Genomic DNA, 18,018 nt, shown 5'->3' with positions numbered 1-18,018 from the left:
CAAGACGTCCCAACTCCTGTATTCAATGTTTTGTCCAAAGAAATCAAGCATGCTGAATGCCTTCTTCACCACTCTGTCCGCCTGTGACTCCACTTTCTAGGAACTACCCCTAGATCTCTCTGTTTTATAATTCTCCTCAACGCCCTACCTTTAATTGAATGGATCCTGCCTAGGTTCGATCTACCAAAATGCATCACCTCTCATTTATCTAAATTAATCTTCATCTACCATTTATGAGCCCACTGGCCCAACTAATCAAGATCCCATTACAATCCTAGATAATATTCTTCACTTCCACTATGCCACCAATCTTGGTGTCATCTGCAAATTTACTAATCATGCCTATTAAATTCTCATCCAAATCATTAATATAGATGAGAAATAACAGTGGATCCAGCACCAATCCTTGGGGCACACCGCTGGTCACAGGCCTCCAGTTTGAAAAACAACCCTCTACAACCACCCTCTGGCTTCTGTCATCAAGCCAATTTTGTACCTATTTGGCTACTTCACCCTGGATCCCATGGGATTTCACCTTATGCAACAACCTACCACGTGGTACCTTGTCAAAGGCCTTGCTAAAGTCCATATAGACAACATCAACTGCACTACCCTCATCTATCTTCTTGGTTACCCTTTCAAAAACTCACAATCAAGTTTTTGAGACATGATTTTCCACTCACAAAGCCAAACTGACTGTCCCTAACAGTCCTTGTATCTCTAAACTTCTGTAGATCCTGTGTCTCAAAATACCTTCCAATGAATTACCCATTACAGATGTGAGGCTTACCAGCCTATAGTTCTGAGGCTTTTCCCTGCAGCCCTTACACAAAGGCACATCGTTTGCCACCATCCAATCTTCAGGCACCTCACCTGTGACTATCAATGCTTCAAATATCTCTGCTAGGGGACCCACAATTTCCTCCCTAGCTTCCCACAATGTCCTGGGATACTATTCATCAGGCCCCGGGGATTCATCTACCTTAATGCACTTTAAGACTTCCAGCACCACCTCCTGCTATATATACACTCCTCAAGACGACACTGTATTTCTCCCAAATTCCCTAACATTCACGCTCTTCACAACAGTCAATACTGATAAGAAATATTTAGGATCTCATCCATCTCTTGTGGATTTGCACATAGATGACCTTGTTGATCCTTAAGAGGCCCCACTCTCTTCCTAGTCACTCTTTTGTCCTTTATGAATTTGTAAAATCTCTTTGCATTCTCCTTTGCTTTATCTGCCAAAACAATCCCATGTTCCCTTTTTTGCCCTCCTGACTTTTCTCTCAACTCCACTCCTACACCCTTTATGCTCTTCAAGGAATCCATTTGATCCCAGCTATCTATGCATGTCATATGCTTCCTCCTTTTTGACCAGAGCCTCCAATATCCTGAGTCACCAAGGAGACTCCTGCATTACCTGCGTGCCTCTCCTGGTGGTCACCCATCTACCTGACTGAACCTGTGGTGTGACAACTTCCCTGTAAACTCGTGTCTGTCATACTCTCTACCCCCTGTATGCTCTGCAGTGCATCCACCTGCCTCTCCAACTAAACAATGCGGTCTGTGAGGAGCTGCAGCTGGACAGAATTCCTGCAGACAAAGTTGTTAGGGAGACTAGATTGCTCCCTAATTTCCACTGCCCTAGCTGCCATACTGCCATTATACAGATAAAAGAATCTCAACTCACCTTTCCCCTGCTTGCAGTCCTCCCAGTGACTTTTTTTTTGATTAGTGGAGGAGCTCGGGAGGGAAACACTGAAGTAGTATTTGGCGTTTAACTGTCCCTTTATAACAGCTCCTCCACAAACCACATTCTGGTAGCAGTGACTGTACCTAAGCATGTCTGCATTAGGCAATCAGCATCACCACTCTGTTGCCCTCGCCTGGGTGCTTGCCTTCACTCAAAGATGGAGGGTGTCTTATGGAGGTCCACCTTCTTCTTGCAGTGACTGCACCTACGCAAATCTTGCCTGCAACAGCTAATCAGCGTCACCGCTCTGTTGCCCTCACCTGGACTCGAAGACAGAGGGTGTCTTCCTGAGGTCCATCTTCTGGTAGCAGTGACTGCACGTATGAAAAGTTTGCCTGCAACAGACAATCAGCATTGCCGCTCTATTGCTCTGACCTGTTGAAAAAATAATTTCAAGACTGAGGATTGAGAGTGTTTTAAAAATCAGCAAAGAGCCACCAAAATGTTGATTAAAAAGGAAGATATACAGTAAGAGAGTTCAGCTAGCCAGGAATATAAAACAGTTTGTAAGAGCTTTTATAACTATACAAAGTAGAAGAGAGTGGCTACCAAATGTTGGTCCCTTAGAAGCAGAGACAAAAGAAATTATCATTGGCAATGAAACGTTGAACAAATATTTTGTGCCTGTCTCCTTCTTAAAAGGCACAAGTTTCAGATCAGAAACAGATGGTAGGGGCTACAAGGGATGAAATTAATATCAGCAGCAAAATAGCATTGGAGGAACTTAAGGGACTAAAATCAGACAAATTCCTGAGACATGATGGCCTGCACCTGAGGGTTCTAAAAACGATAGTGGATGTGCCAGCTATGGTTTTCCAGATTTCCTTATATTCACGAACAGTTCCATTATGTTGGAAAATGTCACACTGCTCTTTAAGAAGGGAAGGAGAGAGAGGACAGTGATACAATCAATATTAATAGCTTAGATGATGAGATGGAGAGTAATATATCTAAGTTTGCTGATGATGCAAAACTAGTTGGAAAAATGAGATTTGTGGAGACACAGAGGCTGCAAAGAGATGGAGAGGTTAATTGAGTAGGCAATAAAATAACAGATGGAATATAATGCAGGAAAGTGTGAAGTTATTCACTTTGGTTGTAAGAATAGAAAAGCAGAATTTTTTTAACGTGTGAATTTTGTAAGTGTTAATGCCCAAAGATACTTGGGTGTGATCGTGCTAGGAAGCAGAACATTAGAATGCAGGTGCATCAAGTAATTAAGAAGACAAATGGCATGTTGACCTTTATTGCAAGCGGATTGGAACACGGGAATAAAGAAGTCTTACTATAGTTGTACTGGGTTTTTGTGAGACCACATCAGAAATGTAGTGTGTAGTTTTAGTCTCCACATTTAAGAAATGATATATTTGCATTGGAAGCAGTATAGTGAAGATTCAGTAAATTGGTCCCTGAGATGAGGAGGTTGTCTTATGATGAGAGGCTGAGGATATTGAGCTTGTATTCTCTAGAGTTTAGAATATTGAATGGCAATCTCATTGAAATTTAGAAAATTCTGAAGGGGCTTAATAAGGTAAACACTGAACGATTGTTTCTGCTTGTCGGGGAATCTAAAATGTAGTGGGTGTTGGCAGAGGGGAGAGGGTGGGGCGGTGGTGGTACAGCCTCAGGATAAGGATCAATCATTTAGAACTGAGATGAAGGCAAATTACTTCATGCAGTTCTTGAATCTTCAAAATTCTCTACCCCAGAGGATCCCAGAAGCTCCGTCGTGAATTGCACTTAATCCTGGGGTAGACAGATTTTCGGTGTCTCAGGGAATATGGGAACATGGAGTCAAAGCCCAAGATCACTCATGATAGTATTGAATGGCAGAGCAGGCTTCATGTCCATATAGTCTTTTCCTACTTGTGCATTCTTGTATGAAGGTGGTGGTGGATGAGGACTGGTTGAGCCTCTGAGGAAGAATTAGAGCGCTCTGAGATCTGGGATAAAGGTATCGAGAATTGGAAGTCAGTGATGAAGAGGAGGTGGTAAGGGCCAGGAATCTATTGAAGTCATATAGAGCAACAGAAGAGTTGTAGATGTAGATAGGAAGAAACTGCAAGGAGGGAAAAAAAATTGAGTTAAGAGCCTTAGGCCTTTGCAACTGAAGGCACAGGTACTAATGGTGGAGCAAATAGAAGAACTTCAGATAAATGCACTAATCCACTGGTAACTAATAATACACAGAACAATCTCCTGCTATGGAATAAAATATAACTAGCTGCCTGGACATTAATCTAGCATTGTGGATTGTCTTTCAATTAAAATCAAAACAGGTTTTAAAATAGTTGCAATGTCTCTTTTGCATTAAGGTGACAAATTGTAAATCTATACTATAAACATTTAAAGGAGAAAAATTATTATACATTAAGAAAGTACTTTGGATGTTTTTAAATTGGTAGTGCAATGTCAGCATGCCACTAATTATGCCACATAACAAATGGTGCAATTACTGTAGTTTTATGAAAACTGCAAAATAATTCATGCAGTACCTGAAGTGACTGTAAATCAGATTTTATGAAGCAGTCTGTTCTTGGTTCCTGTTCCATCCTTTTAAGTTGTAAAAGAAAATGGTTTGAAAGGTGCATACACAATATATGCATTAGACAAGAAATCAAGGTTGGAAAATCTCTCAAAAGGTCCTGATTGAAATTGGGACGTTCAGACATCAAACAGCATGAGTGGGAAAAGCAGCAGCATTGAACATCCTGAAGCCAGGAAAAGTGACTCAACAACCAGTGCTGGTGAAAATGAAGCAAGACTTCAATTTATTTTATGCTGCAGGTTGAGAGTGACAGAAATAGTTGTAACTTGCCTGCAATATAAGTTAATTTAAAATAAACAGCAGCAATTTAATTCACCCCTTCATCCAGATAGGCCAGCATTTTCGTCAATTTTGCCCCAGAGCATTTATGCTCAATTAATAAGCTTACATTATTTACTCTATACATTGTATAATATCCACTGATACTGGCATAAGAGTTGTATCTTATGATATATCATTATGTTGTGTATGAATAAGGGCACTTGAATCAAACTGTCCACTGGAATTTTTTCTCAGAAAAAACTAGGAATTATTTGAGAAATTTTTATTATGGTAAAGCGCCAAATAGAACACACCCAATTTTTGCAAAATGATTTCAGAGATGCAAACTCAGATGGCTGAAGACAAGTTGCAAATATTATGCACAAAAGTAATATATATAAATGCACATATTTAGCTATAAAAACTCATTAGAAAAGGGTTGCTATTGGTGGATTGGAGGATGGTGGCTTGCTAATGTAGTTCCTGTATTTAAAAAAGCGATAGAACAAATCCAAGGAGCGAAGGGCCAATTAGCTTAAAATGTCAGTAATGAGAAAGATAATGAAATCCTTACTCAAGGATCTAATAAAGTTACAACTGGAAGTTAAAAATAAATTCAGGAGTAGTGCTTACATGTTGCAAAAGGTCATCTTTGACCCAGCTTATTGAATTATTTGAAGCACTAACAGAAAGGCAAGTAACAGTAATGCAATAAATGCAAAGGCCTGGATTGTGCAGTTTAATAACAGTTAAATTGTCATCCTTCACCATAATTATTCTATAAAACTGACAGCAGCGTTTGGCATCTATACAGGCTTTATAAATCAAAATCAAAGAGAAATCACTAAATTGATATGAACTTCCACTTTTTGTTATTATCCTCACAGCGCAAACCTTGGCAAAGCTCTGCACCCTTTCTCCTCTTACACTGTCTTGATCTTTTAGTTGAGAACTGCCAGCATGGCATTAAGTGTCTCAATTTGAGATTAGATATTATATTAATGCATGTTGTTGTATTTCATTTTTTTATTCGTCTGGGTCTTTTCCTGGCTGTTGAGCCTTCTAACACTTTTCGTGCAGACATTACTATATGTGAGTCGTGTAGATTAAAATAACGTTGGGATCTCTTTAACATCATTGGACCCTATTTCTTATACGACTGAGGTAATGTGAAATTAAGAGTGCCATGAAGATGAGCATCTTGTTGCCATGATTTTAACTTCTCCATCATCTCATGTTCATTCTCATCTGCCATGCATGATTAAAATGGGATTGATTTGTTAATTAGTCATCGTCACTGGTGGCTGTCATTTGATTCAAGGATGGCGTCTGTTAGGGTGGGTGAATTTCTGTCATAAGCCTTCATGTGGCTGAGCTGGCCAATTCTTGACCTTACTGATCTTTGGTCACATTAGACAGGATGCCTCATGAGGCAGTAAGCTATCTCCTTGTCCAGAGCGGCGACTTCCCCATTCTCTCCAAGTGCTCTCTTTGCTGACTTCCATGGTTAGAGAGAGATATATTTCTGCAAAAATGGCTATTTTCTGGGTACTATGTATGTGCTTACTGGATTTTACTTCAGTGTCAAAACTTCCAGAACTTGTTCTTGGAACACACACACACACACACACACACACACACACACACACACACACACACACACACACACACACACACACACACAAACACAAGAGGCAGCTTTCCAGCTTGCTTTTGACCCATTCTTTGGATATTCCAAGTGGGAAGGCAAATCCACAAAAGACCATCTGGGAATTACACAGGAAATCTCTTGATGAAATGACCATTATGATCCATTGTCTCTGCTGGACATGGCAATTACTTTCTGGAGGCTTTTAGAAGTACCTTGTCTGGTAACATGGTGAGATTCCATTGTCTCATGGAAAACCAACATTCATCAATTGAGCCACTGGTTTGTGTATCCATTAAAAAAAAGCTAAGTTTTTAAGTCCAATATTTCCAATATAATTTGGTGTTTTTTCCTTCATTGTGACAAGAGACAGTAACCAGTCCAGTGAAGTTGATTTTGCAGGCGTTTTTCTTGAATGCTTGTGGACCTGGTTGGTTCAATGGTCCTCCCATTGAATCCAGACATATATCTGAGCTACAATTTGTAGATGGATTCAATATCATGGTCTATTTCACACTAGATTTGCAAGCGACTGTCAATCTCTGCAATTTTGCATGCAAGAAATTTGGCCTGCCCTTGAATTTTGCCTAAAGAAAACTCACCTGTTCGGTCAAACATTCCACTTCTCATATATTTTGAAGAGGAGACTCTGGGTTATTTTTATGCTTTCTGTCATTTATGTTGCAGCTGTATAAGGTACTGATGAGGCAACACTTGGAGCACTGTGTACAGTTTTGATCTTGCTTGAGAAAGGATATTGCATGGCACAGTAACAATAAGCTGTCTAAAAAATAAATTAATCTGTTTTTGAAGCACAGATTAAAAATCAGATTGCATAAAATGCAAAACATCCAATCCTTTGTTTTGCTAAGATCATTGCCTCTTTTTGAGTCTGTGTCTAGGTGACCAGCTTTATGATGATGTGTGCTCATCAGTGTTGTATATTGCCATGGAAACTGCTTCTGCTACTAAATGAAGTCCAAACTGTGCGCCAGTTGTGAAGATTCCTGAAGTCTGTTTTTGTATCACATGTGACTGGCTAGAATATGCAAAACAATTCAATCAGACTCCACAGACCAGAAGAATACAGCTTGCTAACAGTGTACAATGACATGCAAAGATAAATTTGATATTTGACTGTGCTGGTAAGTATTGTTCTCTTGTTACCAAGTTTTCTTGATAACAAATTGTTTGACCATTTGATATTTTCTAAACAATGTAAGGGTATGGTGTATAGTAGTTAAATTACTATACTGGTTCAGCCATCAAGACTAATAATCCAAAGAATGTGGATGGGATTTAACAGAGCCTGCTGGTTTGGACTTGCACAATTGTCGATGTGGAGGGGAGAAGCACACCTGGCAAATATCTGCTTGCAGGAAACTGACACTGCATTTAGTTTAAAGTTTATTTATTAGTGTTACAAGCCGGCTTACATTAACACTGCAATGAAGTTACTGTGAAAATCCCCTAGTTGCCACACTCCGGTGCCTGTTCGGGTATACTGAGGGAGAATTTTGCATGGCTAATGCATCTAACCAGCACATCTGTGTACTGTGGGACGTAACCGGATCACCCGGGGAGATCGTGCAGAATGCATAGTGACCCAAGCCGGGAATTGAACCCAGGTCCCTGGTGCTATGAGGCAGCAGTGCTAACTGCTGTGTCACTGTGCCTCCCCACAGTGAATGGGTAGTGAATTAGCCAACACGGGGAATCCACCTGCTGTCCAATTAGGCTCAATGTTGAACTGCTTAAAGGCCATCCCCCAATGCACCAGAGTTTAGTGACAGCTTCTAGATTTCCTCACATTGTGATGGATCTCCTGTGTCACCATTGGGTTTGCCAGCACTTTAAGGGGTGGGGAGGGGATGAGGGTTGCTGCTTGCTGAGATCCACCTTTCTGTGCTTGCATCTGACCCCTTTCACAACCCTGTGCTGGTGCCTCATTATTGTCTACCTCCAGGGATCCAGCAATGATCTCTGGTGAAGGCCTCAGAGCATTATTGACAGCAACCCACCACTGCCAGTGGAATGGGAGGTTGCTTCAGGTATACAATTTGTGCACGCTGGAATGCATCTGATGGGCTCAGGGGGCCCCATTCTAGGTTCCCCTCTACTTTGCTCGACACCGGCCCATGCAGCTAATGCTGTCAGGCTTGCTGCATGATGTGGATCCCCTTCCACTGTGGGAAATATACTCGCAGGAGCAGGATGAGGTCACTAATGACCATTAATTGGTCACTTAAGGGCCTCAATATGCCCAAAGGCAAGTGAGTGTCTGATGCCTCTCTTCCATGAAATTTCTGATAGGTCAGGAGTGGGTAGCAGGAAGACTACTCACTATTTTTTACATGCCTTCAAAATCACTGGCAGATGAGTGCGAAATCCAGGTACGCATGTGATACAGTTGCTGATTTTCTTTTCAAACATGTATCTTTACAAAACAATTAGTGCTGTAAGTCAAAAGATGAAGAACTACTACCTGCATGTCTACCAGTGATGATCAAATCAATCTTAGCCGGTGAATCACCCCCAAGATGTTGAAATATTTTGGGTTGAATGTGACTTTGTTTCCCTTTGCTGATTATCTGGTTATTCTTCTGTGAAATTATTTCAAGGTTCCTTCGAAAATGACTTTTGGTGCCTTTGGAATTTGTGTATAATTTCAATATCTGGGCAGCAAGCAGTGCTACCCACTCAAATGTAGGAATTGATGGGATTTGTCCCTGTACTGCTATACTTAAGCACTTGACTTTGTATTGGTATCAGTACGTTAAATACGTGTCATTGGTAACGTAAGGAATTTTGCCCAGCCTTAGTTAACGTTGATAACAAGTGTGTTTATATTATCTTTAAAAAGAATAGAGAAGGACATTCATTTGACAATAATAGTGAAGAAAATTAGGCTATGTGACAGCTTGCAACCCATTTTATCTTCTGTACTTGCTGCAGTTGCTTTTGTATAAAGTAGCTAGAAGAGATGGCATCAAATGACATGGATAATAATTGAAAAACAATTTAGACCTGTATTATCTCCATACTTGAGTGCTGTTTAATTGGATAAGATATTGATGTCAAAAGGTTTTTAGGGAAAACTACTAAATTGATAGATTTTAAACATCCATGACTACAGAGAATTTTTTTATTCAGCATTTATTGCCTATCCCTAATTGCCCTTGAACTTAAGTTCAAGACCATTCAGAGGGCATTTAAATGTCACCCACATTGCTGTGGGCTCTGTAGTTGCATGTAGGCCATATGAGGTAAAGATGGCAGATTTCCTTCCCTAAAGGACGTCAGTGAAATTTATGACTATCGACAATGATTTTATAGTCATCGTTAGATTCTTAATTTAGTTTGAATTCGAATTCCATCCCCTTCCTGAATCCCCTAAATTTTCAATTATTGTTATCTTTAATAGTTAGTGTGCTATAGTGACTTAAAAAAAACTGCAATTCTTTAAGAATAATCACGAAAACGTTTTTGGGAGGTGTAACCTCACTTAATGAATTATGATGTGATGAAATCACAAAATCTGAGTGAAAAACTTATATTAATACTGATCAAAAGATGGTTAATGTTTCTTCCAGAACAAGGCTGCAATACAGCTTGTATAGTTAAAATTATGGCAACAGAGATTCATAACTCAATCCTTAAAATTCAAGAATGATAACATAGTTCCATAATTGAAATAATTGGTCTATGGAGCAGGCTGAATAGCAGGATTTGTTCAGATTATCCCATGCTTTGAACTGTAAGCTAACAAGTATAAATTAGCTGTTGTACTTGGCTTTGACGATTGAGATAAAACCCATTTCAGAGGAAATTTTACAAAATATTAACTACCTGTAGACTTTATTGAGAACTCAGTACTTTATGCACTTTGTATTTTTATCTTGATGTACTGTCCTTTTTTTATTATTACAAGAAGTAGTATTTGGGGATTAGGTTTATATTATGAAAGGCTGATTTATAAACAAGATGTTGTGCCTCTTAATTGTTACCTGTAGTAGCTGCCCCTCAAAGAGGCAAAGATATGGAATGAATGTGGCGATCTCAATGCTGAGCGTGAATTTTTACAGCCACAGTGGATTCTAGAGCTGAAAATGAAAACCCATTCAAATTGGATGGAGGAATTGGAAATGAGGTCTACTTCATAGAGCACGGTTGGGAAACTGTGCCAATCTTTCACCTCCCATGGCACACCAAAAGTACTTGACTCTGACAACGAAACGGTATTCACAAGTGCCAAATTCCAGAAATCATGACATTGCATGGTGTAAAACATTTCCAAACTGTGCCATATCACTCCTCTTTAAATGGATCGACCAAATGCACTTTTCAGACTTTCAAGACTGATATGAAGAAGCAACTACCTGTGTCACTGAAACCTAAGATAGTGTGTTTCTTGTTAGCTCATAGAACCACCCCACCAGAGTAACTGCAGCTGAGCAGTTGATACTTGAGCACCAGGTGAAGCCTGGTAGTTCCACATTTGACGGGGAGGGCGGAGACAAGGCAGAGTTGTCAGAAAAGGAACCACGATTCATCAAAAGGAGAAAGAGCATTTGAGATAGATGATCCAATCCTTGTGAAGAGTTTTGGAAGCAGGCCAAATTGAATCTCAGGAATGGTTAAGACCAGGATGGGTCCACTGGCTTATGAGGTGAAAGTGCAGGACATATTAATGAAAAGATACATTGATCATTTGAGGAGGCAGCAGCCATTCTAAAATGCAGTGCTGCTGACTGATTACTAGCTACAAGGAATGAAGTGACTGACAGCCAGTGGCAGGCCGAAGTGTTGTTCCCAAACTGAGGGAATAATGGGAAGTGAGGCAGCGACTCCAGAAGAGAATCCTAGTGAAGCAAGTCCAACCAAAGCTACCTCTACAATTGAACCTCAACCTGTTGAGCCACAGAGAAAGTCCCCTGACTGAGTTTCTGATAAACTATATTAAAAATGTTGATTATTATTATTGTTTTGGAAATTGTATAAGTTATCTATGTATTGTGTAATGGGGATTAAAGGCAGAGGAATGTAGTAGCTTGCCATTTAAGGGGTGCCCATTGGGAGGATTATGTGACCTGATTGCCCAATTTGGAGGGTGGGGAGTTGTGTGGCTTGATGCATAATTAGGACAAAGTGTGTGTTGATGTGCAAGCATGGGGAGTGGGGCTGGGTGGGATGGGGAGGGACAGTGTGGATTGATGCAGAAGTAGAGAGCATAAGAACATAAGAACATAAGAAATAGGAGCAGGAGTAGGCCATCTAACCCTTCGAGCCTGCCCCGCCATTCAATAAGATCATGGCTGATCTGTCGTGGCTCAGTTCCACCTTCCCGCCCTCTCCCCATAACCCTTAATCCCCTCTCTTATCAAAAACCCATCAACCCGCGTCTTAAAAATATTTAGCGAGGCAGCCTCCACCACTTCAACGGGCAGAGAATTCCAGAGATTCACCACCCTTTGAGTGAAGAAGTTCCTCCTCAACTCCGTTCTAAACCGCCCCCCCCCCCTTTATCTTGAGGCTGTGCCCCCTAGTCCTATTATCCTTTGAGTGGGAAGTGTCTCTCCACCTCTATCCTATCCATCCCATTCATCATCTTATACGTCTCAATGAGATCTCCCCTCATTCTTCTAAACTCTAACGAGTACAAGCCTAGTTTATTCAGCCTCTCCTCATAGCTCAACCCCCTCAACTCCGGCATCAGCCTAGTAAACCTCCTCTGCGCTCCCTCCAAGGCCAAAATATCCTTGCGTAAGTATGGTGCCCAAAACTGCACACAGTACTCCAGCTGCGGCCTCACCAATGCCCCATACAGCTGCAGCAAGACCTCCCTACTTTTATATTCAATCCCCCTCGCTATGAAGGCCAGCATCCCATTCGCCTTCCTGATCACCTGCTGCATCTGCAAGCTGGGTTTTTGCGACTCATGCACAAGGACCCCAAGGTCCCTCTGCACCGTCGCCTGCTGCAGTTTTTCGCCACGTAAGTGATAATCCTTCTTACCATTCTTCCTACCAAAGTGGACCACCTCACACTTGCCAACATTAAATTCCATTTGCCATTTCCTGGCCCATTCGCCCAGCCTATCTAGATCCTTCTGTAGACTCTCCACACCCTCCGCACAATTCGCCTTTCCTCCAATCTTGGTGTCATCAGCAAATTTCGACACCCTACACTCGGTTCCCTCCTCCAGATCATCTATATAAATGGTAAATAGCTGAGGCCCCAGCACCGACCCCTGAGGCACTCCACTAGTCACCATCTGCCAATCCGAATAGCACCCATTGACCCCCACTCTCTGCCTCCTATTTGACAACCAATCCTCTATCCACGCTAACACCCTACCCCCAATTCCCTGTCCCCTGACCTTCTGCAATAACCTCCTGTGAGGTACTTTGTCAAACGCCTTCTGAAAATCCAGAAAGACCACATCCACCGGCTCTCCTCTATCCACCGCCCTAGACACATCCTCGTAGAACTCCAGTAAATTTGTCAGACATCAAAGCTGTCCTGTAAGATTAGGGCTTTTATACCACAAATTCGCAAGTAGCACAAAGGCTGCCACTTCCAGGCCTGAAGAGTGTCCAGTGTACCTCAAATTAAACTGAAAGGGTAAAATTTTTCAAAAGTTTGAACAATCGGTTAAAAAAAACTGTTTCGTGCTGCTTTGATGCAGTGACTATGTGAGTGGTACTTTCCACAAACCAATGGCTGTTATCACTCCATAAAAGACGTTTTGCCTATTGCACAATTGAGTACTGTTATGTATGAATCTCAGTGCATTGCCAGGTATGTAGGCCATACATCCCACTGGTTGATCAAATCAAAAAGTATTTTCCTTCAGTTCATAACAGGAGTACAGATGTTACTAAACTCAAAACAAAATGTATCCTGTAACTTTCACAAGTCTGCTGCCTTTATTCTTTTTGGTTGAATAGGTCATTGGTACGTAAGTTTTGGTTGAAGGGGCCTTGATATTGCTACAGTTCATCTTGATGATACACACTGGTGCCATTGTGTGCCAATCAAATAGGCTCTTTGTCAAGTTGTGTCAAGTTTCTTGAATGTGGTTGGAACTGCATGATTGGGTAGCACCTACTGAACAACTCTGATTACTAGCTACAATAACAATTAATTTAAGATCTTCAGCCAAGTTCATAATGTGGCTTATTTACATTTACTCAAAGTGATGTGCATTCAAAGGCAGTGACCTGTCCTTTGCAAACAAAAGGAATATATTCAAGTCTTGCACCTTTCTTGAATTACCTGGGGAGCCGGCAGTTCTCTATTGTTTTCTACAGTCAGATCTCTGTCAGCATGGATGTCTAAAGGGGAAATCATGTTTAACTGACTTGCTGATATTTTTTGAGGTGGTAACGTTAAAGGTCAGTGAGGTGTTGATGTGGTGTACTTGGATTTTCGGAAGGCATTCAGTTCAATGCTGCACAACAGACTTGTGATAAAGTTATAGCTCATGGAATAAACGGGACTGTAGCAATGTGGATACAAAATTGGCTGAATAATAGGAACCAGAGAATAAATTGATGTCTTTTGGGCTGGAGGATGGTTTTGTAGTGATGTTTCCCAGGGGACAGTATGGGGACAGTTGCTTTTCCTGACAAATGTTCATGATCTAGAATGAATGTTGATATGCAGGGGGCAATTTCAAAGTTTGCAAATGATACAAAACTTAGAAGTATTGTACACTATGAAGAGGAGAATGTAGAACTTCAAAAAAACAGTCAAGTTGGCGGAGTGGGAAGGTGGGTGACAGATGAAGCTCAATATTGAGAGGTGATGTATTTTGACAGGAAGAACGTGGATCGACAATAAAAAATAAGGGGTAAAATCGTTAATGGGTGCAGGAGGGACCTGAGTGTATATGTGTATAGATTATTAAAAGTTGTGGGACAGGTGGAGAGAGCAGTTTGTAAAGCATATAGTATTCTGGGATTTATTAATAGGGGCATAGAATACAAGAGCAAGGAGGATATGCTGAACTAGTATAAAAGACGCTTTAGACTTCAGCTGGAATATTGTGTACAGTTCTGTGCGCCACACTATAGGAAGGATGTGAACACATTAGAGACAGAATGCAGAAGAGTTTACAAGAATGGTTTTAGGGATGAGAAACTTCAGTTGTAAGGATTGATTGGAGAGGTTGGGACTGTTCTCCTTGGAGAGAAGAAGGCTAAGAGCAGAGTTGCTAGAGATATTCAAAATTAAGGGACTGGACAGAGTAGAATAGGGAGAAACTGTTCCTGCTTGTGAAAGGATCAAGAATTAGAGGGCACAGATTTTAGTGATTTTGCAAAAGAAGCAAATGTGATGTGAGAAAAATCTTTTTCGCCCAGTGAGTTGTTTGGGTCTGGAGTGCGTCGTCTGGAAGTGTGGTGGAGACAGGCTTCATCAAGGCATTCATTAAGGCATTAGATAATTATTTGAATAGAAACAATGTGCAGGTGTACAGGAAAAAGGCAAGTGGAATGGAACTAATGCTTGATGCTTGTTTGGACAGCTAGTGCAGACATGCTGAAATGGCAGCCTCCTGTACAGTAACTGTTCTGTGATCAAAGTCAACTTGCAAACCATTTTCTATTGTTGTATAAATTGTGATTGTTTGAAATTTGGAATTCTTGCATTTGTTCTGATGAATGCAGGATGTAAGGATTTATTTCTTGAATTCAACTCTTTTGTCCACATATATGAAGTCAGCTGCCGAGTACCACCTGCAGAACCCACTCTGAGCATCGGCAAGCAGGTTGTAGCTGAGTGCGTGCTGTTTAATAGCGTTGTCAAAAGCATCCATTGTCTTGCAGATGATTGAGACATTGGATTTGAGACATTGGATTTGAGACATTGAGGATTTGTCCTGTTTTTTGTAGACCGGGCATAGCTTGGCAATTTCCCATTCTATGTAACTTAAACAGCCTGGTGAGAGGTTTCTTTTTTTTGAAAAGAAAATAGCTGTGCCCCTAGCCAAGCTGTTCCAATAAAGTTACATAGAATGGAAAATTGGCAAGCCGTGCCTGGTCTACAAAAGCTCTGGAGCATAAGAATCCAGTACTACAACCACAGTGTTCATGAGACATAGGACAGTCAGGGGGAGGAATGTCAGCCAATGGAAAATTGACTGCTGTTAGGGGGAGGTGTACTCACTAGGTGCTGGTATATTTTCAAAATAGATGTTTAGTCAACATTAGTTAGTATTTGTTACCTTTGTCTATTTTTCATCCAGTTATATAATTGGGCAGAAAAAGAATTGCAGTTTTTAGTGTGGAATTATATTAGTTATTGAGTTATATCATTTAGAATAGAATTCCAATAACTCTTGGTATCTATTGCTTAAATGTCAACAGTTTTGACTGACTTCTGCTGTTACAAAATATCAAGTGTGATTGTTTAAATTCTGCATCCTAATATTGTATGAGTCACTCAATTTATTTTAGACGTATGTTTGCTATCTTTGCAGAAAAACATTAGCAAACAATTTTTCTACGTTTGCCAAACACTCAAAGCAATGACATAGTTTATTTCAAAATGTCACATTGCGTCATAGTAGTTGTGATCTCTACCTGTTGACTTCTACTTGTATAACTAATTGCGACTGTTCTTGATGCTTCCAGGCAAGCTGCATTCTGTGAACACATCTAATTCTTGCTACTTTTTTTTAGCAATTTCTAGCCCACAATTCAAACCTTTTAATGGAATGTTACATTTTTTTTCTTCTTCAAGAAAATTTAAAGGACAAATGAGAAAAAATACATATTTTCCCCTTTCACTTTTGTTCTTAGTTTTGTTTTTCCCCTTTCCACAGGTTTATATGGCTGTGCAGTACTCCGTAGGCAAGTGGTACCTCGTTTCAGAATGGTGTTAAGTTAGTCATCAGAAGGTGAGTCCTCAGAAGCGATGGTGTTTAATGTTTCCCTCTCTCTCACTATGAGGAAGTTATTCCATTTTCGTTCATTGCATAACCTGATGAAGCCGATATTTGATAAGCTGCTGTATGAGTGTATCAGAGCACTGAACCGGCATATAACATAACAGCGTTTAGAGTAACATGCACCTTTATCGTTTTCGATGGCATAACATTTGTCCTACTTCAATTTATAATGTTCCTGTGAAGTGCTCTAGGGCATTTTATGATAAGACCATAAGGTGTAGGAGCAGAATTAGGCCATTTGACCCATTGAATCTGCTCCATCATTCAATCATAGTAGATATGATTCTCATAATAAGAACATAAGAACATAAGAAATAGGAGCAAGAGTAGGCCATCTGGCCCTTCGAGCCTGCCCCGCCATTCAATAAGATCATGGCTGATCTGTCGTGGCTCAGTTCCACATTCCCGCCCTCTCCTCATAACCCCTAATCCCCCCTCTTATCAAAAACCCATCAACCCGCTTCTTAAAAATATTTAGCGAGGCAGCCTCCACCACTTCAACGGGCAGAGAATTCCAGAGATTCACCACCCTTTGAGTGAAGAAGTTCTCCTCAACTCCGTTCTAAACCGCCCCCCCTTTATTTTGAGGCTGTGCCCCCTAGTCCTACTGTCCTTTCTGAGCGGGAAGAGTCTCTCCACCTCTATCCTATCCATCCCATTCATCATCTCATCACCATTCTCCTGCCTTCTCCCTGTTACCCTTGAACATCTTATTGATCAAGAACATATTTATCTCTTTCTTAAAGACAGTCAATGACCTGACCTCCGCAGCCCTCTGTGTAAAATGAGTTACATAGATTCACCACCCCTGGCTGAAGAAATTCCTCCTCATCTCAGTTTTAAAGGAGCGTCCCTTCACTCTGAGGTTTGACCTCGAGTTCCAGTCTCTCCTACTTGTGGAAACGTCCTCTCCACATCCACTCTATCTAAGCCCCTCAGTATTCTGTAAGTTTCAATTAGATCCCCATTCGTCCTTCTAAACTCCATCAAGTATAGACCCAAACTCCTCAACCGCTCCTCATATGAGAAACCCTTCATTCCTGGGATCATTCTTGTGAATCTCTCTGGACTCCCTCCAAGACCAGCACATCCTTTCTTAGGTATGTAGCCCTAAACACAATATTCCAAATGGGTCCGACCAGAACCTTATACAGCCTCAGCAGTACCTCCCTGCTCTTGTGTGCTAGCCCTCTAGAAATGAATGCTAGCACTGAATTTACCTTCCTAACTGCCAACTAAACCTGCACGCTAACTTTAAGACCGTCCTGAACCAAGACTTCAAAGTCTTTGTGTTTCAGATTTCTGAAGCCCTTCCTCTTTTAGAAAATAGTTTACACCTCTATTCTTAATGTTAAAGGCACTCATCTTTAGACTTAAGATGAGCCATTAATAAGTTAGTAGTCATAATAACAAGAATATATGAACTGCAAAACAGTACATTTAACATAAAATTACAGATAATGTAGAAACCTATAACATCTCCCTTTATAATAACATCTGCATTGTGAATGTGCTTCTCAAACAAGCTGTGAGCAATTTCTTCTGCAATTTCTTATGGATGTAACTGTCGATGTAATTTTCTGCTATAAAATTAGTCTTCCTTTCATTTTAAAATTTCAGTCATTACAAATTATGATTCATGTTCATCTTAATAATAGACCTGGTAAAATCTTTTAGGAACCAAGCATTGTAAGTAGCTATTTTCTATGATTATTTGAAAGGTTAAATATGTCCAGCCCTCAGCTTCTGCTTGGCAGATGGTACAGCGTCTTTTGTTATGCACTGGAAATACATCTTTTCAAAAACAAATTGACTGCTATAGGATCTTTTAAAAGATATTTAAAGAT

General features: G+C 40.6%; 1 protein-coding gene across 1 annotated transcript in view; it reads left to right on the top strand.

Annotated features, from left to right (window-relative positions):
• Nucleotides 1–18,018, top strand: part of gpr63 (G protein-coupled receptor 63) — a 55,224-nt gene that overhangs the window by 10,243 nt on the left and 26,963 nt on the right. Inside the window, exon 3 of the mRNA XM_080193340.1 lies at nt 16,046–16,120. The gene's annotated coding sequence lies outside the window, so the exon portion shown is untranslated. The remainder of the gene's footprint in view (nt 1–16,045; nt 16,121–18,018) is intronic.

Source organism: Carcharhinus amblyrhynchos, chromosome 7 (genome assembly GCF_965287045.1).
Source record: "Carcharhinus amblyrhynchos chromosome 7, sCarAmb.v2.hapA, whole genome shotgun sequence".
Lineage (NCBI taxonomy): Eukaryota > Metazoa > Chordata > Chondrichthyes > Carcharhiniformes > Carcharhinidae > Carcharhinus > Carcharhinus amblyrhynchos.
Note: the sequence above shows the minus strand (reverse complement) of the source record. Positions and strands in the feature narration are given on the sequence as shown.